General features: G+C 50.0%; 28 non-coding genes across 28 annotated transcripts; 14 read left to right on the plus strand and 14 right to left on the minus strand.

Annotated features, from left to right (window-relative positions):
• The first annotated feature begins 214 nt into the window (after positions 1-214).
• Trnap-ugg (transfer RNA proline (anticodon UGG)) lies at positions 215-286 on the plus strand. The gene has a single exon. It is a non-coding gene; the product is annotated as a tRNA-Pro (tRNA).
• A 613-nt stretch (positions 287-899) lies between these two features.
• Trnav-uac (transfer RNA valine (anticodon UAC)) lies at positions 900-972 on the minus strand. The gene has a single exon. It is a non-coding gene; the product is annotated as a tRNA-Val (tRNA).
• A 235-nt stretch (positions 973-1,207) lies between these two features.
• Trnap-cgg (transfer RNA proline (anticodon CGG)) lies at positions 1,208-1,279 on the plus strand. The gene has a single exon. It is a non-coding gene; the product is annotated as a tRNA-Pro (tRNA).
• A 201-nt stretch (positions 1,280-1,480) lies between these two features.
• Positions 1,481-1,553, minus strand: Trnav-aac (transfer RNA valine (anticodon AAC)). Its single transcript has one exon. It is a non-coding gene; the product is annotated as a tRNA-Val (tRNA).
• Positions 1,554-3,021: 1,468 nt separating this feature from the next.
• On the plus strand, positions 3,022-3,093 carry Trnap-ugg (transfer RNA proline (anticodon UGG)). Its single transcript has one exon. It is a non-coding gene; the product is annotated as a tRNA-Pro (tRNA).
• Positions 3,094-3,706: 613 nt separating this feature from the next.
• Positions 3,707-3,779, minus strand: Trnav-uac (transfer RNA valine (anticodon UAC)). Its single transcript has one exon. It is a non-coding gene; the product is annotated as a tRNA-Val (tRNA).
• Positions 3,780-4,014: 235 nt separating this feature from the next.
• Positions 4,015-4,086, plus strand: Trnap-cgg (transfer RNA proline (anticodon CGG)). The gene has a single exon. It is a non-coding gene; the product is annotated as a tRNA-Pro (tRNA).
• A 201-nt stretch (positions 4,087-4,287) lies between these two features.
• Positions 4,288-4,360, minus strand: Trnav-aac (transfer RNA valine (anticodon AAC)). Its single transcript has one exon. It is a non-coding gene; the product is annotated as a tRNA-Val (tRNA).
• A 1,468-nt stretch (positions 4,361-5,828) lies between these two features.
• Trnap-ugg (transfer RNA proline (anticodon UGG)) lies at positions 5,829-5,900 on the plus strand. Its single transcript has one exon. It is a non-coding gene; the product is annotated as a tRNA-Pro (tRNA).
• Positions 5,901-6,513: 613 nt separating this feature from the next.
• On the minus strand, positions 6,514-6,586 carry Trnav-uac (transfer RNA valine (anticodon UAC)). The gene has a single exon. It is a non-coding gene; the product is annotated as a tRNA-Val (tRNA).
• A 235-nt stretch (positions 6,587-6,821) lies between these two features.
• Positions 6,822-6,893, plus strand: Trnap-cgg (transfer RNA proline (anticodon CGG)). Its single transcript has one exon. It is a non-coding gene; the product is annotated as a tRNA-Pro (tRNA).
• Positions 6,894-7,094: 201 nt separating this feature from the next.
• On the minus strand, positions 7,095-7,167 carry Trnav-aac (transfer RNA valine (anticodon AAC)). Its single transcript has one exon. It is a non-coding gene; the product is annotated as a tRNA-Val (tRNA).
• A 1,468-nt stretch (positions 7,168-8,635) lies between these two features.
• On the plus strand, positions 8,636-8,707 carry Trnap-ugg (transfer RNA proline (anticodon UGG)). The gene has a single exon. It is a non-coding gene; the product is annotated as a tRNA-Pro (tRNA).
• A 613-nt stretch (positions 8,708-9,320) lies between these two features.
• Positions 9,321-9,393, minus strand: Trnav-uac (transfer RNA valine (anticodon UAC)). The gene has a single exon. It is a non-coding gene; the product is annotated as a tRNA-Val (tRNA).
• A 235-nt stretch (positions 9,394-9,628) lies between these two features.
• Positions 9,629-9,700, plus strand: Trnap-cgg (transfer RNA proline (anticodon CGG)). Its single transcript has one exon. It is a non-coding gene; the product is annotated as a tRNA-Pro (tRNA).
• A 201-nt stretch (positions 9,701-9,901) lies between these two features.
• On the minus strand, positions 9,902-9,974 carry Trnav-aac (transfer RNA valine (anticodon AAC)). Its single transcript has one exon. It is a non-coding gene; the product is annotated as a tRNA-Val (tRNA).
• Positions 9,975-11,442: 1,468 nt separating this feature from the next.
• Trnap-ugg (transfer RNA proline (anticodon UGG)) lies at positions 11,443-11,514 on the plus strand. The gene has a single exon. It is a non-coding gene; the product is annotated as a tRNA-Pro (tRNA).
• Positions 11,515-12,127: 613 nt separating this feature from the next.
• Trnav-uac (transfer RNA valine (anticodon UAC)) lies at positions 12,128-12,200 on the minus strand. Its single transcript has one exon. It is a non-coding gene; the product is annotated as a tRNA-Val (tRNA).
• Positions 12,201-12,435: 235 nt separating this feature from the next.
• On the plus strand, positions 12,436-12,507 carry Trnap-cgg (transfer RNA proline (anticodon CGG)). The gene has a single exon. It is a non-coding gene; the product is annotated as a tRNA-Pro (tRNA).
• Positions 12,508-12,708: 201 nt separating this feature from the next.
• On the minus strand, positions 12,709-12,781 carry Trnav-aac (transfer RNA valine (anticodon AAC)). The gene has a single exon. It is a non-coding gene; the product is annotated as a tRNA-Val (tRNA).
• A 1,468-nt stretch (positions 12,782-14,249) lies between these two features.
• Positions 14,250-14,321, plus strand: Trnap-ugg (transfer RNA proline (anticodon UGG)). The gene has a single exon. It is a non-coding gene; the product is annotated as a tRNA-Pro (tRNA).
• A 613-nt stretch (positions 14,322-14,934) lies between these two features.
• On the minus strand, positions 14,935-15,007 carry Trnav-uac (transfer RNA valine (anticodon UAC)). The gene has a single exon. It is a non-coding gene; the product is annotated as a tRNA-Val (tRNA).
• Positions 15,008-15,242: 235 nt separating this feature from the next.
• Trnap-cgg (transfer RNA proline (anticodon CGG)) lies at positions 15,243-15,314 on the plus strand. Its single transcript has one exon. It is a non-coding gene; the product is annotated as a tRNA-Pro (tRNA).
• Positions 15,315-15,515: 201 nt separating this feature from the next.
• Positions 15,516-15,588, minus strand: Trnav-aac (transfer RNA valine (anticodon AAC)). Its single transcript has one exon. It is a non-coding gene; the product is annotated as a tRNA-Val (tRNA).
• A 1,468-nt stretch (positions 15,589-17,056) lies between these two features.
• On the plus strand, positions 17,057-17,128 carry Trnap-ugg (transfer RNA proline (anticodon UGG)). Its single transcript has one exon. It is a non-coding gene; the product is annotated as a tRNA-Pro (tRNA).
• Positions 17,129-17,741: 613 nt separating this feature from the next.
• Positions 17,742-17,814, minus strand: Trnav-uac (transfer RNA valine (anticodon UAC)). Its single transcript has one exon. It is a non-coding gene; the product is annotated as a tRNA-Val (tRNA).
• A 235-nt stretch (positions 17,815-18,049) lies between these two features.
• Trnap-cgg (transfer RNA proline (anticodon CGG)) lies at positions 18,050-18,121 on the plus strand. Its single transcript has one exon. It is a non-coding gene; the product is annotated as a tRNA-Pro (tRNA).
• Positions 18,122-18,323: 202 nt separating this feature from the next.
• Trnav-aac (transfer RNA valine (anticodon AAC)) lies at positions 18,324-18,396 on the minus strand. The gene has a single exon. It is a non-coding gene; the product is annotated as a tRNA-Val (tRNA).
• Positions 18,397-18,440: the final 44 nt, after the last annotated feature.

Genomic DNA, 18,440 nt, shown 5'->3' on the forward strand with positions numbered 1-18,440 from the left:
GACACTGAGAAAGCACATGACGAAAGTGAAACACCACCGTGTGTTCATCTGCAGAGCGCGATGAAATTATTCACTCTATATTCATTGCCTCTAATATTCTTCCCATCAGGGGTGAGCGCTGCCTTCAGAAAGCGCTTTTGTTTCTGATTTACAAGGAAGTTTGTGTTCCTCGGAGCTGGACTGCTTGAGATTGGCTGCATTGCTAGCGGCAGGTGGCTCGTTGGTCTAGGGGTATGATTCCTGCTTTGGGTGCAGGAGGTCCCGGGTTCAAATCCCGGACGAGCCCTACTGTTTTGACCGTGCTGAAGAGTAGGTGGAGCTCACCCACGTTTGCAGCTCTGCAATGAAGAATAGATGCCTGCCGCAGCACGCCTTGTGCAGCTCTACGGTGATGAAGGGACCGTTTGGTATGGCAAGAATCTGACACCAGTAAATTACATTGGTCGATTGCTGTAGAAGAGCCGACAGTAATCTTGCATGCAACGGAAAACAAAGGTTGTCTTTTCAGAACATGTGCACCGTGAGTGGAGACGAACCTCATCTGATTAGCGACGACGACAACTAAAGGATGGGATACAAGACTGAGCGTAGTTAAGAGTTTCTCACTATTAGTGCCGTTCACACTTCAGCAGAGCTGTGACAAGGCGAGTGCAGCGAGCTCAGGAAAGCCAGTATGAAGCGCACTTGAAGTAGTCCTGAAGAAATGGATTATAAATTTTGCCGGCCAGAATGGAGCTACGAGCGTTCAGTGTTACTGAATACCGGTGCACTATGGGAGCAAGAGCATTTGACAGTAAAATGACGCGATATCCGTGTAGCACACGACATTTATTATCCCTGCATAAGCAGACGTGACGTTATCTCGGAAATGGAACCCGAAAAGGGGTTTAAAAAAATCGTGTTTCCGCGCGGGATCGAACCGGGGACCTTCTGCGTGTAAAGCAGACGTGATAACCGCTACACCACGGAAACGACGGCTCAGCTGCTGTACAACCTGGAAACCCGTAGTGGCAACAGATTTTACCCTGCGTAAGCAAGGGCATCGGCTACGAGCTCCCACCGATTCTAGAAGTTGCTATAGTAAAAGACATCGATGAAAACAATCAAACCGCAACAGCCAGGGAGAACACTGGGTGAGCAGCTGCTCTGAATGGTGATACCAAGAACGGAGGCGTCAGTCGTGTGCAGCGCTGAGCCGCTACGAGCAGGCTCGTTGGTCTAGGGGTATGATTCCTGCTTCGGGTGCAGGAGGTCCCGGGTTCAAATCCCGGACGAGCTCTTGCGTTTTGTGCAAACGTGTGGCAACTACCGTCATGCCGGCGGCTGTTCCGCGCATTTCCAGCCCTCCAGGTAAGCACAAAAACCAAGTAGCCGGTTCTGGAAGAGTTTCATGTATCATTTGAGCCGTCTGCACCCTGGTGGTGGGACGTTTGAAATTGATTTAAATGGTAACAGTAGAGATTGTAGTGCGACGAACAAGTGTTTCCGCCCGGAATCGAGCCGGGGACCATCTGCGTGTTAGGCAGACGTGATAACCGCTACACCACGGAAACTGCTACGCTCTGTGCTCCACATCCGACACAACTTGTAGGACGATCACTTTGCGGAAACGCACAATGCAGGTATTTCGCATTCGTATGTAACAATCGACAGCACCCTCGCCTGTCTGAATGCCATCGCGAATAAGAGCCCAAGAAGTCGTCGGAAATGCTCGCGGCCGAGTGCTCAGTAGCATCAGCTACTGTTTCTTTCCGGACGAGGTACCGTCAATTCGCGCAGTCGCTATTCCAATTGATGTCACCAAAAGCAATCACTTCGTTAGCGGCGAGGAGCCTGGGCTCAGCGGCAGCTCTACATGGAGGCACCAGCAGCCCCGAGAGGCCACCGCTGGCGCGCCGGCGCCCGGACCCACGACCCTTAATGACGCTGCAGTCGATGTACTTCCTAATATCGCCTTTGATAGAAGGAAACCAGGTGTAAATCACACAGTATTTTACTGATGATCTGGAAACGCAAATTTAGAATAAGTAGAACAATATATAAAATCTGCTGTGAGGTGGAGCGGCACCCACGCATCGCTCTTCCCAGATTATCGTTGCTGCACGGAATGATTGTTAAGGCACCGACGGCTTCAGAGTTCGTCTCTCGAAGTTTTGCTTTTGCAGTACATTCCGCAATCTCTTCGTTCTGGGTCGTCTGTTTCGCTTTCCCGATCTAGTGTTGCTCACTGCTGTCGACTTCTCTTAACCCCGAGCCGCCACTAGCCGAAAATTCCACACTGTTATCTGGTCAATCTGCAGAGCTCGACGAGGGCATCGCGGTCGTTGCTGAGCTGATGAAACGGCCGAATCTGTAGTTGTTCCCAGATCTCTCCCACAACAACTGCCGCCCGGACACTTGGATTACAGGAGTACGCCACTACTCCCAGCCGGAGAACTGCATTTGAAAGCAGAATAACATGAGCTACACGTAACTCCGATTTCTGTGTCTGACCTACTTTTATTGATTCTGTCGTCGATTTACTTACTACTATCGCTGCTGGACGAAGCAGATCAGGTGAAAACCACACAGTATTCCTGTAACGAAGGGGTAATGGAAATTTAGGTAAAACAATAGCAAAATAAGTTGTGTGGTGGAGCGACACGTACAGTTGGCTCTTCCTAGATGATCATTGCTGCACGGAATAATTCTTAAGGCACCGAAGCGTTCAGGAGTCGTCTTCTGGAAGTTTTGCTTGCAGTATATTCCGCAATCTTTTCGTTATGAGTTTCCCGCTGTTCTTTTGTTTAGTGCATTTGCCTTCCCTTGACACTGAGAAAGCACATGACGAAAGTGAAACACCACCGTGTGTTCATCTGCAGAGCGCGATGAAATTATTCACTCTATATTCATTGCCTCTAATATTCTTCCCATCAGGGGTGAGCGCTGCCTTCAGAAAGCGCTTTTGTTTCTGATTTACAAGGAAGTTTGTGTTCCTCGGAGCTGGACTGCTTGAGATTGGCTGCATTGCTAGCGGCAGGTGGCTCGTTGGTCTAGGGGTATGATTCCTGCTTTGGGTGCAGGAGGTCCCGGGTTCAAATCCCGGACGAGCCCTACTGTTTTGACCGTGCTGAAGAGTAGGTGGAGCTCACCCACGTTTGCAGCTCTGCAATGAAGAATAGATGCCTGCCGCAGCACGCCTTGTGCAGCTCTACGGTGATGAAGGGACCGTTTGGTATGGCAAGAATCTGACACCAGTAAATTACATTGGTCGATTGCTGTAGAAGAGCCGACAGTAATCTTGCATGCAACGGAAAACAAAGGTTGTCTTTTCAGAACATGTGCACCGTGAGTGGAGACGAACCTCATCTGATTAGCGACGACGACAACTAAAGGATGGGATACAAGACTGAGCGTAGTTAAGAGTTTCTCACTATTAGTGCCGTTCACACTTCAGCAGAGCTGTGACAAGGCGAGTGCAGCGAGCTCAGGAAAGCCAGTATGAAGCGCACTTGAAGTAGTCCTGAAGAAATGGATTATAAATTTTGCCGGCCAGAATGGAGCTACGAGCGTTCAGTGTTACTGAATACCGGTGCACTATGGGAGCAAGAGCATTTGACAGTAAAATGACGCGATATCCGTGTAGCACACGACATTTATTATCCCTGCATAAGCAGACGTGACGTTATCTCGGAAATGGAACCCGAAAAGGGGTTTAAAAAAATCGTGTTTCCGCCCGGGATCGAACCGGGGACCTTCTGCGTGTAAAGCAGACGTGATAACCGCTACACCACGGAAACGACGGCTCAGCTGCTGTACAACCTGGAAACCCGTAGTGGCAACAGATTTTACCCTGCGTAAGCAAGGGCATCGGCTACGAGCTCCCACCGATTCTAGAAGTTGCTATAGTAAAAGACATCGATGAAAACAATCAAACCGCAACAGCCAGGGAGAACACTGGGTGAGCAGCTGCTCTGAATGGTGATACCAAGAACGGAGGCGTCAGTCGTGTGCAGCGCTTAGCCGCTACGAGCAGGCTCGTTGGTCTAGGGGTATGATTCCTGCTTCGGGTGCAGGAGGTCCCGGGTTCAAATCCCGGACGAGCTCTTGCGTTTTGTGCAAACGTGTGGCAACTACCGTCATGCCGGCGGCTGTTCCGCGCATTTCCAGCCCTCCAGGTAAGCACAAAAACCAAGTAGCCGGTTCTGGAAGAGTTTCATGTATCATTTGAGCCGTCTGCACCCTGGTGGTGGGACGTTTGAAATTGATTTAAATGGTAACAGTAGAGATTGTAGTGCGACGAACAAGTGTTTCCGCCCGGAATCGAGCCGGGGACCATCTGCGTGTTAGGCAGACGTGATAACCGCTACACCACGGAAACTGCTACGCTCTGTGCTCCACATCCGACACAACTTGTAGGACGATCACTTTGCGGAAACGCACAATGCAGGTATTTCGCATTCGTATGTAACAATCGACAGCACCCTCGCCTGTCTGAATGCCATCGCGAATAAGAGCCCAAGAAGTCGTCGGAAATGCTCGCGGCCGAGTGCTCAGTAGCATCAGCTACTGTTTCTTTCCGGACGAGGTACCGTCAATTCGCGCAGTCGCTATTCCAATTGATGTCACCAAAAGCAATCACTTCGTTAGCGGCGAGGAGCCTGGGCTCAGCGGCAGCTCTACATGGAGGCACCAGCAGCCCCGAGAGGCCACCGCTGGCGCGCCGGCGCCCGGACCCACGACCCTTAATGACGCTGCAGTCGATGTACTTCCTAATATCGCCTTTGATAGAAGGAAACCAGGTGTAAATCACACAGTATTTTACTGATGATCTGGAAACGCAAATTTAGAATAAGTAGAACAATATATAAAATCTGCTGTGAGGTGGAGCGGCACCCACGCATCGCTCTTCCCAGATTATCGTTGCTGCACGGAATGATTGTTAAGGCACCGACGGCTTCAGAGTTCGTCTCTCGAAGTTTTGCTTTTGCAGTACATTCCGCAATCTCTTCGTTCTGGGTCGTCTGTTTCGCTTTCCCGATCTAGTGTTGCTCACTGCTGTCGACTTCTCTTAACCCCGAGCCGCCACTAGCCGAAAATTCCACACTGCTATCTGGTCAATCTGCAGAGCTCGACGAGGGCATCGCGGTCGTTGCTGAGCTGATGAAACGGCCGAATCTGTAGTTGTTCCCAGATCTCTCCCACAACAACTGCCGCCCGGACACTTGGATTACAGGAGTACGCCACTACTCCCAGCCGGAGAACTGCATTTGAAAGCAGAATAACATGAGCTACACGTAACTCCGATTTCTGTGTCTGACCTACTTTTATTGATTCTGTCGTCGATTTACTTACTACTATCGCTGCTGGACGAAGCAGATCAGGTGAAAACCACACAGTATTCCTGTAACGAAGGGGTAATGGAAATTTAGGTAAAACAATAGCAAAATAAGTTGTGTGGTGGAGCGACACGTACAGTTGGCTCTTCCTAGATGATCATTGCTGCACGGAATAATTCTTAAGGCACCGAAGCGTTCAGGAGTCGTCTTCTGGAAGTTTTGCTTGCAGTATATTCCGCAATCTTTTCGTTATGAGTTTCCCGATGTTCTTTTGTTTAGTGCATTTGCCTTCCCTTGACACTGAGAAAGCACATGACGAAAGTGAAACACCACCGTGTGTTCATCTGCAGAGCGCGATGAAATTATTCACTCTATATTCATTGCCTCTAATATTCTTCCCATCAGGGGTGAGCGCTGCCTTCAGAAAGCGCTTTTGTTTCTGATTTACAAGGAAGTTTGTGTTCCTCGGAGCTGGACTGCTTGAGATTGGCTGCATCGCTAGCGGCAGGTGGCTCGTTGGTCTAGGGGTATGATTCCTGCTTTGGGTGCAGGAGGTCCCGGGTTCAAATCCCGGACGAGCCCTACTGTTTTGACCGTGCTGAAGAGTAGGTGGAGCTCACCCACGTTTGCAGCTCTGCAATGAAGAATAGATGCCTGCCGCAGCACGCCTTGTGCAGCTCTACGGTGATGAAGGGACCGTTTGGTATGGCAAGAATCTGACACCAGTAAATTACATTGGTCGATTGCTGTAGAAGAGCCGACAGTAATCTTGCATGCAACGGAAAACAAAGGTTGTCTTTTCAGAACATGTGCACCGTGAGTGGAGACGAACCTCATCTGATTAGCGACGACGACAACTAAAGGATGGGATACAAGACTGAGCGTAGTTAAGAGTTTCTCACTATTAGTGCCGTTCACACTTCAGCAGAGCTGTGACAAGGCGAGTGCAGCGAGCTCAGGAAAGCCAGTATGAAGCGCACTTGAAGTAGTCCTGAAGAAATGGATTATAAATTTTGCCGGCCAGAATGGAGCTACGAGCGTTCAGTGTTACTGAATACCGGTGCACTATGGGAGCAAGAGCATTTGACAGTAAAATGACGCGATATCCGTGTAGCACACGACATTTATTATCCCTGCATAAGCAGACGTGACGTTATCTCGGAAATGGAACCCGAAAAGGGGTTTAAAAAAATCGTGTTTCCGCCCGGGATCGAAACGGGGACCTTCTGCGTGTAAAGCAGACGTGATAACCGCTACACCACGGAAACGACGGCTCAGCTGCTGTACAACCTGGAAACCCGTAGTGGCAACAGATTTTACCCTGCGTAAGCAAGGGCATCGGCTACGAGCTCCCACCGATTCTAGAAGTTGCTATAGTAAAAGACATCGATGAAAACAATCAAACCGCAACAGCCAGGGAGAACACTGGGTGAGCAGCTGCTCTGAATGGTGATACCAAGAACGGAGGCGTCAGTCGTGTGCAGCGCTGAGCCGCTACGAGCAGGCTCGTTGGTCTAGGGGTATGATTCCTGCTTCGGGTGCAGGAGGTCCCGGGTTCAAATCCCGGACGAGCTCTTGCGTTTTGTGCAAACGTGTGGCAACTACCGTCATGCCGGCGGCTGTTCCGCGCATTTCCAGCCCTCCAGGTAAGCACAAAAACCAAGTAGCCGGTTCTGGAAGAGTTTCATGTATCATTTGAGCCGTCTGCACCCTGGTGGTGGGACGTTTGAAATTGATTTAAATGGTAACAGTAGAGATTGTAGTGCGACGAACAAGTGTTTCCGCCCGGAATCGAGCCGGGGACCATCTGCGTGTTAGGCAGACGTGATAACCGCTACACCACGGAAACTGCTACGCTCTGTGCTCCACATCCGACACAACTTGTAGGACGATCACTTTGCGGAAACGCACAATGCAGGTATTTCGCATTCGTATGTAACAATCGACAGCACCCTCGCCTGTCTGAATGCCATCGCGAATAAGAGCCCAAGAAGTCGTCGGAAATGCTCGCGGCCGAGTGCTCAGTAGCATCAGCTACTGTTTCTTTCCGGACGAGGTACCGTCAATTCGCGCAGTCGCTATTCCAATTGATGTCACCAAAAGCAATCACTTCGTTAGCGGCGAGGAGCCTGGGCTCAGCGGCAGCTCTACATGGAGGCACCAGCAGCCCCGAGAGGCCACCGCTGGCGCGCCGGCGCCCGGACCCACGACCCTTAATGACGCTGCAGTCGATGTACTTCCTAATATCGCCTTTGATAGAAGGAAACCAGGTGTAAATCACACAGTATTTTACTGATGATCTGGAAACGCAAATTTAGAATAAGTAGAACAATATATAAAATCTGCTGTGAGGTGGAGCGGCACCCACGCATCGCTCTTCCCAGATTATCGTTGCTGCACGGAATGATTGTTAAGGCACCGACGGCTTCAGAGTTCGTCTCTCGAAGTTTTGCTTTTGCAGTACATTCCGCAATCTCTTCGTTCTGGGTCGTCTGTTTCGCTTTCCCGATCTAGTGTTGCTCACTGCTGTCGACTTCTCTTAACCCCGAGCCGCCACTAGCCGAAAATTCCACACTGTTATCTGGTCAATCTGCAGAGCTCGACGAGGGCATCGCGGTCGTTGCTGAGCTGATGAAACGGCCGAATCTGTAGTTGTTCCCAGATCTCTCCCACAACAACTGCCGCCCGGACACTTGGATTACAGGAGTACGCCACTACTCCCAGCCGGAGAACTGCATTTGAAAGCAGAATAACATGAGCTACACGTAACTCCGATTTCTGTGTCTGACCTACTTTTATTGATTCTGTCGTCGATTTACTTACTACTATCGCTGCTGGACGAAGCAGATCAGGTGAAAACCACACAGTATTCCTGTAACGAAGGGGTAATGGAAATTTAGGTAAAACAATAGCAAAATAAGTTGTGTGGTGGAGCGACACGTACAGTTGGCTCTTCCTAGATGATCATTGCTGCACGGAATAATTCTTAAGGCACCGAAGCGTTCAGGAGTCGTCTTCTGGAAGTTTTGCTTGCAGTATATTCCGCAATCTTTTCGTTATGAGTTTCCCGCTGTTCTTTTGTTTAGTGCATTTGCCTTCCCTTGACACTGAGAAAGCACATGACGAAAGTGAAACACCACCGTGTGTTCATCTGCAGAGCGCGATGAAATTATTCACTCTATATTCATTGCCTCTAATATTCTTCCCATCAGGGGTGAGCGCTGCCTTCAGAAAGCGCTTTTGTTTCTGATTTACAAGGAAGTTTGTGTTCCTCGGAGCTGGACTGCTTGAGATTGGCTGCATTGCTAGCGGCAGGTGGCTCGTTGGTCTAGGGGTATGATTCCTGCTTTGGGTGCAGGAGGTCCCGGGTTCAAATCCCGGACGAGCCCTACTGTTTTGACCGTGCTGAAGAGTAGGTGGAGCTCACCCACGTTTGCAGCTCTGCAATGAAGAATAGATGCCTGCCGCAGCACGCCTTGTGCAGCTCTACGGTGATGAAGGGACCGTTTGGTATGGCAAGAATCTGACACCAGTAAATTACATTGGTCGATTGCTGTAGAAGAGCCGACAGTAATCTTGCATGCAACGGAAAACAAAGGTTGTCTTTTCAGAACATGTGCACCGTGAGTGGAGACGAACCTCATCTGATTAGCGACGACGACAACTAAAGGATGGGATACAAGACTGAGCGTAGTTAAGAGTTTCTCACTATTAGTGCCGTTCACACTTCAGCAGAGCTGTGACAAGGCGAGTGCAGCGAGCTCAGGAAAGCCAGTATGAAGCGCACTTGAAGTAGTCCTGAAGAAATGGATTATAAATTTTGCCGGCCAGAATGGAGCTACGAGCGTTCAGTGTTACTGAATACCGGTGCACTATGGGAGCAAGAGCATTTGACAGTAAAATGACGCGATATCCGTGTAGCACACGACATTTATTATCCCTGCATAAGCAGACGTGACGTTATCTCGGAAATGGAACCCGAAAAGGGGTTTAAAAAAATCGTGTTTCCGCCCGGGATCGAACCGGGGACCTTCTGCGTGTAAAGCAGACGTGATAACCGCTACACCACGGAAACGACGGCTCAGCTGCTGTACAACCTGGAAACCCGTAGTGGCAACAGATTTTACCCTGCGTAAGCAAGGGCATCGGCTACGAGCTCCCACCGATTCTAGAAGTTGCTATAGTAAAAGACATCGATGAAAACAATCAAACCGCAACAGCCAGGGAGAACACTGGGTGAGCAGCTGCTCTGAATGGTGATACCAAGAACGGAGGCGTCAGTCGTGTGCAGCGCTTAGCCGCTACGAGCAGGCTCGTTGGTCTAGGGGTATGATTCCTGCTTCGGGTGCAGGAGGTCCCGGGTTCAAATCCCGGACGAGCTCTTGCGTTTTGTGCAAACGTGTGGCAACTACCGTCATGCCGGCGGCTGTTCCGCGCATTTCCAGCCCTCCAGGTAAGCACAAAAACCAAGTAGCCGGTTCTGGAAGAGTTTCATGTATCATTTGAGCCGTCTGCACCCTGGTGGTGGGACGTTTGAAATTGATTTAAATGGTAACAGTAGAGATTGTAGTGCGACGAACAAGTGTTTCCGCCCGGAATCGAGCCGGGGACCATCTGCGTGTTAGGCAGACGTGATAACCGCTACACCACGGAAACTGCTACGCTCTGTGCTCCACATCCGACACAACTTGTAGGACGATCACTTTGCGGAAACGCACAATGCAGGTATTTCGCATTCGTATGTAACAATCGACAGCACCCTCGCCTGTCTGAATGCCATCGCGAATAAGAGCCCAAGAAGTCGTCGGAAATGCTCGCGGCCGAGTGCTCAGTAGCATCAGCTACTGTTTCTTTCCGGACGAGGTACCGTCAATTCGCGCAGTCGCTATTCCAATTGATGTCACCAAAAGCAATCACTTCGTTAGCGGCGAGGAGCCTGGGCTCAGCGGCAGCTCTACATGGAGGCACCAGCAGCCCCGAGAGGCCACCGCTGGCGCGCCGGCGCCCGGACCCACGACCCTTAATGACGCTGCAGTCGATGTACTTCCTAATATCGCCTTTGATAGAAGGAAACCAGGTGTAAATCACACAGTATTTTACTGATGATCTGGAAACGCAAATTTAGAATAAGTAGAACAATATATAAAATCTGCTGTGAGGTGGAGCGGCACCCACGCATCGCTCTTCCCAGATTATCGTTGCTGCACGGAATGATTGTTAAGGCACCGACGGCTTCAGAGTTCGTCTCTCGAAGTTTTGCTTTTGCAGTACATTCCGCAATCTCTTCGTTCTGGGTCGTCTGTTTCGCTTTCCCGATCTAGTGTTGCTCACTGCTGTCGACTTCTCTTAACCCCGAGCCGCCACTAGCCGAAAATTCCACACTGCTATCTGGTCAATCTGCAGAGCTCGACGAGGGCATCGCGGTCGTTGCTGAGCTGATGAAACGGCCGAATCTGTAGTTGTTCCCAGATCTCTCCCACAACAACTGCCGCCCGGACACTTGGATTACAGGAGTACGCCACTACTCCCAGCCGGAGAACTGCATTTGAAAGCAGAATAACATGAGCTACACGTAACTCCGATTTCTGTGTCTGACCTACTTTTATTGATTCTGTCGTCGATTTACTTACTACTATCGCTGCTGGACGAAGCAGATCAGGTGAAAACCACACAGTATTCCTGTAACGAAGGGGTAATGGAAATTTAGGTAAAACAATAGCAAAATAAGTTGTGTGGTGGAGCGACACGTACAGTTGGCTCTTCCTAGATGATCATTGCTGCACGGAATAATTCTTAAGGCACCGAAGCGTTCAGGAGTCGTCTTCTGGAAGTTTTGCTTGCAGTATATTCCGCAATCTTTTCGTTATGAGTTTCCCGATGTTCTTTTGTTTAGTGCATTTGCCTTCCCTTGACACTGAGAAAGCACATGACGAAAGTGAAACACCACCGTGTGTTCATCTGCAGAGCGCGATGAAATTATTCACTCTATATTCATTGCCTCTAATATTCTTCCCATCAGGGGTGAGCGCTGCCTTCAGAAAGCGCTTTTGTTTCTGATTTACAAGGAAGTTTGTGTTCCTCGGAGCTGGACTGCTTGAGATTGGCTGCATTGCTAGCGGCAGGTGGCTCGTTGGTCTAGGGGTATGATTCCTGCTTTGGGTGCAGGAGGTCCCGGGTTCAAATCCCGGACGAGCCCTACTGTTTTGACCGTGCTGAAGAGTAGGTGGAGCTCACCCACGTTTGCAGCTCTGCAATGAAGAATAGATGCCTGCCGCAGCACGCCTTGTGCAGCTCTACGGTGATGAAGGGACCGTTTGGTATGGCAAGAATCTGACACCAGTAAATTACATTGGTCGATTGCTGTAGAAGAGCCGACAGTAATCTTGCATGCAACGGAAAACAAAGGTTGTCTTTTCAGAACATGTGCACCGTGAGTGGAGACGAACCTCATCTGATTAGCGACGACGACAACTAAAGGATGGGATACAAGACTGAGCGTAGTTAAGAGTTTCTCACTATTAGTGCCGTTCACACTTCAGCAGAGCTGTGACAAGGCGAGTGCAGCGAGCTCAGGAAAGCCAGTATGAAGCGCACTTGAAGTAGTCCTGAAGAAATGGATTATAAATTTTGCCGGCCAGAATGGAGCTACGAGCGTTCAGTGTTACTGAATACCGGTGCACTATGGGAGCAAGAGCATTTGACAGTAAAATGACGCGATATCCGTGTAGCACACGACATTTATTATCCCTGCATAAGCAGACGTGACGTTATCTCGGAAATGGAACCCGAAAAGGGGTTTAAAAAAATCGTGTTTCCGCCCGGGATCGAACCGGGGACCTTCTGCGTGTAAAGCAGACGTGATAACCGCTACACCACGGAAACGACGGCTCAGCTGCTGTACAACCTGGAAACCCGTAGTGGCAACAGATTTTACCCTGCGTAAGCAAGGGCATCGGCTACGAGCTCCCACCGATTCTAGAAGTTGATATAGTAAAAGACATCGATGAAAACAATCAAACCGCAACAGCCAGGGAGAACACTGGGTGAGCAGCTGCTCTGAATGGTGATACCAAGAACGGAGGCGTCAGTCATGTGCAGCGCTTAGCCGCTACGAGCAGGCTCGTTGGTCTAGGGGTATGATTCCTGCTTCGGGTGCAGGAGGTCCCGGATTCAAATCCCGGACGAGCCCTTGCGTTTTGTGCAAACGTGTGGCAACTACCGTCATGCCGGCGGCTGTTCCGCGCATTTCCAGCCCTCCAGGTAAGCACAAAAACCAAGTAGCCGGTTCTGGAAGAGTTTCATGTATCATTTGAGCCGTCTGCACCCTGGTGGTGGGACGTTTGAAATTGATTTAAATGGTAACAGTAGAGATTGTAGTGCGACGAACAAGTGTTTCCGCCCGGAATCGAGCCGGGGACCATCTGCGTGTTAGGCAGACGTGATAACCGCTACACCACGGAAACTGCTACGCTCTGTGCTCCACATCCGACACAACTTGTAGGACGATCACTTTGCGGAAACGCACAATGCAGGTATTTCGCATTCGTATGTAACAATCGACAGCACCCTCGCCTGTCTGAATGCCATCGCGAATAAGAGCCCAAGAAGTCGTCGGAAATGCTCGCGGCCGAGTGCTCAGTAGCATCAGCTACTGTTTCTTTCCGGACGAGGTACCGTCAATTCGCGCAGTCGGTATTCCAATTGATGTCACCAAAAGCAATCACTTCGTTAGCGGCGAGGAGCCTGGGCTCAGCGGCAGCTCTACATGGAGGCACCAGCAGCCCCGAGAGGCCACCGCTGGCGCGCCGGCGCCCGGACCCACGACCCTTAATGACGCTGCAGTCGATGTACTTCCTAATATCGCCTTTGATAGAAGGAAACCAGGTGTAAATCACACAGTATTTTACTGATGATCTGGAAACGCAAATTTAGAATAAGTAGAACAATATATAAAATCTGCTGTGAGGTGGAGCGGCACCCACGCATCGCTCTTCCCAGATTATCGTTGCTGCACGGAATGATTGTTAAGGCACCGACGGCTTCAGAGTTCGTCTCTCGAAGTTTTGCTTTTGCAGTACATTCCGCAATCTCTTCGTTCTGGGTCGTCTGTTTCGCTTTCCCGATCTAGTGTTGCTCACTGCTGTCGACTTCTCTTAACCCCGAGCCGCCACTAGCCGAAAATTCCACACTGCTATCTGGTCAATCTGCAGAGCTCGACGAGGGCATCGCGGTCGTTGCTGAGCTGATGAAACGGCCGAATCTGTAGTTGTTCCCAGATCTCTCCCACAACAACTGCCGCCCGGACACTTGGATTACAGGAGTACGCCACTACTCCCAGCCGGAGAACTGCATTTGAAAGCAGAATAACATGAGCTACACGTAACTCCGATTTCTGTGTCTGACCTACTTTTATTGATTCTGTCGTCGATTTACTTACTACTATCGCTGCTGGACGAAGCAGATCAGGTGAAAACCACACAGTATTCCTGTAACGAAGGGGTAATGGAAATTTAGGTAAAACAATAGCAAAATAAGTTGTGTGGTGGAGCGACACGTACAGTTGGCTCTTCCTAGATGATCATTGCTGCACGGAATAATTCTTAAGGCACCGAAGCGTTCAGGAGTCGTCTTCTGGAAGTTTTGCTTGCAGTATATTCCGCAATCTTTTCGTTATGAGTTTCCCGATGTTCTTTTGTTTAGTGCATTTGCCTTCCCTTGACACTGAGAAAGCACATGACGAAAGTGAAACACCACCGTGTGTTCATCTGCAGAGCGCGATGAAATTATTCACTCTATATTCATTGCCTCTAATATTCTTCCCATCAGGGGTGAGCGCTGCCTTCAGAAAGCGCTTTTGTTTCTGATTTACAAGGAAGTTTGTGTTCCTCGGAGCTGGACTGCTTGAGATTGGCTGCATTGCTAGCGGCAGGTGGCTCGTTGGTCTAGGGGTATGATTCCTGCTTTGGGTGCAGGAGGTCCCGGGTTCAAATCCCGGACGAGCCCTACTGTTTTGACCGTGCTGAAGAGTAGGTGGAGCTCACCCACGTTTGCAGCTCTGCAATGAAGAATAGATGCCTGCCGCAGCACGCCTTGTGCAGCTCTACGGTGATGAAGGGACCGTTTGGTATGGCAAGAATCTGACACCAGTAAATTACATTGGTCGATTGCTGTAGAAGAGCCGACAGTAATCTTGCATGCAACGGAAAACAAAGGTTGTCTTTTCAGAACATGTGCACCGTGAGTGGAGACGAACCTCATCTGATTAGCGACGACGACAACTAAAGGATGGGATACAAGACTGAGCGTAGTTAAGAGTTTCTCACTATTAGTGCCGTTCACACTTCAGCAGAGCTGTGACAAGGCGAGTGCAGCGAGCTCAGGAAAGCCAGTATGAAGCGCACTTGAAGTAGTCCTGAAGAAATGGATTATAAATTTTGCCGGCCAGAATGGAGCTACGAGCGTTCAGTGTTACTGAATACCGGTGCACTATGGGAGCAAGAGCATTTGACAGTAAAATGACGCGATATCCGTGTAGCACACGACATTTATTATCCCTGCATAAGCAGACGTGACGTTATCTCGGAAATGGAACCCGAAAAGGGGTTTAAAAAAATCGTGTTTCCGCCCGGGATCGAACCGGGGACCTTCTGCGTGTAAAGCAGACGTGATAACCGCTACACCACGGAAACGACGGCTCAGCTGCTGTACAACCTGGAAACCCGTAGTGGCAACAGATTTTACCCTGCGTAAGCAAGGGCATCGGCTACGAGCTCCCACCGATTCTAGAAGTTGATATAGTAAAAGACATCGATGAAAACAATCAAACCGCAACAGCCAGGGAGAACACTGGGTGAGCAGCTGCTCTGAATGGTGATACCAAGAACGGAGGCGTCAGTCATGTGCAGCGCTTAGCCGCTACGAGCAGGCTCGTTGGTCTAGGGGTATGATTCCTGCTTCGGGTGCAGGAGGTCCCGGATTCAAATCCCGGACGAGCCCTTGCGTTTTGTGCAAACGTGTGGCAACTACCGTCATGCCGGCGGCTGTTCCGCGCATTTCCAGCCCTCCAGGTAAGCACAAAAACCAAGTAGCCGGTTCTGGAAGAGTTTCATGTATCATTTGAGCCGTCTGCACCCTGGTGGTGGGACGTTTGAAATTGATTTAAATGGTAACAGTAGAGATTGTAGTGCGACGAACAAGTGTTTCCGCCCGGAATCGAGCCGGGGACCATCTGCGTGTTAGGCAGACGTGATAACCGCTACACCACGGAAACTGCTACGCTCTGTGCTCCACATCCGACACAACTTGTAGGACGATCACTTTGCGGAAACGCACAATGCAGGTATTTCGCATTCGTATGTAACAATCGACAGCACCCTCGCCTGTCTGAATGCCATCGCGAATAAGAGCCCAAGAAGTCGTCGGAAATGCTCGCGGCCGAGTGCTCAGTAGCATCAGCTACTGTTTCTTTCCGGACGAGGTACCGTCAATTCGCGCAGTCGCTATTCCAATTGATGTCACCAAAAGCAATCACTTCGTTAGCGGCGAGGAGCCTGGGCTCAGCGGCAGCTCTACATGGAGGCACCAGCAGCCCCGAGAGGCCACCGCTGGCGCGCCGGCGCCCGGACCCACGACCCTTAATGACGCTGCAGTCGATGTACTTCCTAATATCGCCTTTGATAGAAGGAAACCAGGTGTAAATCACACAGTATTTTACTGATGATCTGGAAACGCAAATTTAGAATAAGTAGAACAATATATAAAATCTGCTGTGAGGTGGAGCGGCACCCACGCATCGCTCTTCCCAGATTATCGTTGCTGCACGGAATGATTGTTAAGGCACCGACGGCTTCAGAGTTCGTCTCTCGAAGTTTTGCTTTTGCAGTACATTCCGCAATCTCTTCGTTCTGGGTCGTCTGTTTCGCTTTCCCGATCTAGTGTTGCTCACTGCTGTCGACTTCTCTTAACCCCGAGCCGCCACTAGCCGAAAATTCCACACTGCTATCTGGTCAATCTGCAGAGCTCGACGAGGGCATCGCGGTCGTTGCTGAGCTGATGAAACGGCCGAATCTGTAGTTGTTCCCAGATCTCTCCCACAACAACTGCCGCCCGGACACTTGGATTACAGGAGTACGCCACTACTCCCAGCCGGAGAACTGCATTTGAAAGCAGAATAACATGAGCTACACGTAACTCCGATTTCTGTGTCTGACCTACTTTTATTGATTCTGTCGTCGATTTACTTACTACTATCGCTGCTGGACGAAGCAGATCAGGTGAAAACCACACAGTATTCCTGTAACGAAGGGGTAATGGAAATTTAGGTAAAACAATAGCAAAATAAGTTGTGTGGTGGAGCGACACGTACAGTTGGCTCTTCCTAGATGATCATTGCTGCACGGAATAATTCTTAAGGCACCGAAGCGTTCAGGAGTCGTCTTCTGGAAGTTTTGCTTGCAGTATATTCCGCAATCTTTTCGTTATGAGTTTCCCGATGTTCTTTTGTTTAGTGCATTTGCCTTCCCTTGACACTGAGAAAGCACATGACGAAAGTGAAACACCACCGTGTGTTCATCTGCAGAGCGCGATGAAATTATTCACTCTATATTCATTGCCTCTAATATTCTTCCCATCAGGGGTGAGCGCTGCCTTCAGAAAGCGCTTTTGTTTCTGATTTACAAGGAAGTTTGTGTTCCTCGGAGCTGGACTGCTTGAGATTGGCTGCATTGCTAGTGGCAGGTGGCTCGTTGGTCTAGGGGTATGATTCCTGCTTTGGGTGCAGGAGGTCCTGGGTTCAAATCCCGGACGAGCCCTACTGTTTTGACCGTGCTGAAGAGTAGGTGGAGCTCACCCACGTTTGCAGCTCTGCAATGAAGAATAGATGCCTGCCGCAGCACGCCTTGTGCAGCTCTACGGTGATGAAGGGACCGTTAGGTATGGCAAGAATCTGACACCAGTAAATTACATTGGTCGATTGCTGTAGAAGAGCCGACAGTAATCTTGCATGCAACGGAAAACAAAGGTTGTCTTTGCAGAACATGTGCACCGTGAGTGGAGACGAACCTCATCTGATTAGCGACGACGACAACTAAAGGATGGGATACAAGACTGAGCGTAGTTAAGAGTTTCTCACTATTAGTGCCGTTCACACTTCAGCAGAGCTGTGACAAGGCGAGTGCAGCGAGCTCAGGAAAGCCAGTATGAAGCGCACTTGAAGTAGTCCTGAAGAAATGGATTATAAATTTTGCCGGCCAGAATGGAGCTACGAGCGTTCAGTGTTACTGAATACCGGTGCACTATGGGAGCAAGAGCATTTGACAGTAAAATGACGCGATATCCGTGTAGCACACGACATTTATTATCCCTGCATAAGCAGACGTGACGTTATCTCGGAAATGGAACCCGAAAAGGGGTTTAAAAAAACCGTGTTTCCGCCCGGGATCGAACCGGGGACCTTCTGCGTGTAAAGCAGACGTGATAACCGCTACACCACGGAAACGACGGCTCAGCTGCTGTACAACCTGGAAACCCGTAGTGGCAACAGATTTTACCCTGCGTAAGCAAGGGCATCGGCTACGAGCTCCCACCGATTCTAGAAGTTGCTATAGTAAAAGACATCGATGAAAACAATCAAACCGCAACAGCCAGGGAGAACACTGGGTGAGCAGCTGCTCTGAATGGTGATACCAAGAACGGAGGCGTCAGTCATGTGCAGCGCTTAGCCGCTACGAGCAGGCTCGTTGGTCTAGGGGTATGATTCCTGCTTCGGGTGCAGGAGGTCCCGGGTTCAAATCCCGGACGAGCCCTTGCGTTTTGTGCAAACGTGTGGCAACTACCGTCATGCTGGCGGCTGTTCCGCGCATTTCCAGCCCTCCAGGTAAGCACAAAAAACCAAGTAGCCGGTTCTGGAAGAGTTTCATGTATCATTTGAGCCGTCTGCACCCTGGTGGTGGGACGTTTGAAATTGATTTAAATGGTAACAGTAGAGATTGTAGTGCGACGAACAAGTGTTTCCGCCCGGAATCGAGCCGGGGACCATCTGCGTGTTAGGCAGACGTGATAACCGCTACACCACGGAAACTGCTACGCTCTGTGCTCCACATCCGACACAACTTGTAGGACGAT

This window comes from Schistocerca serialis, chromosome 2, assembly GCF_023864345.2.
Source record: "Schistocerca serialis cubense isolate TAMUIC-IGC-003099 chromosome 2, iqSchSeri2.2, whole genome shotgun sequence".
In the NCBI taxonomy this organism is placed as follows: domain Eukaryota; kingdom Metazoa; phylum Arthropoda; class Insecta; order Orthoptera; family Acrididae; genus Schistocerca; species Schistocerca serialis.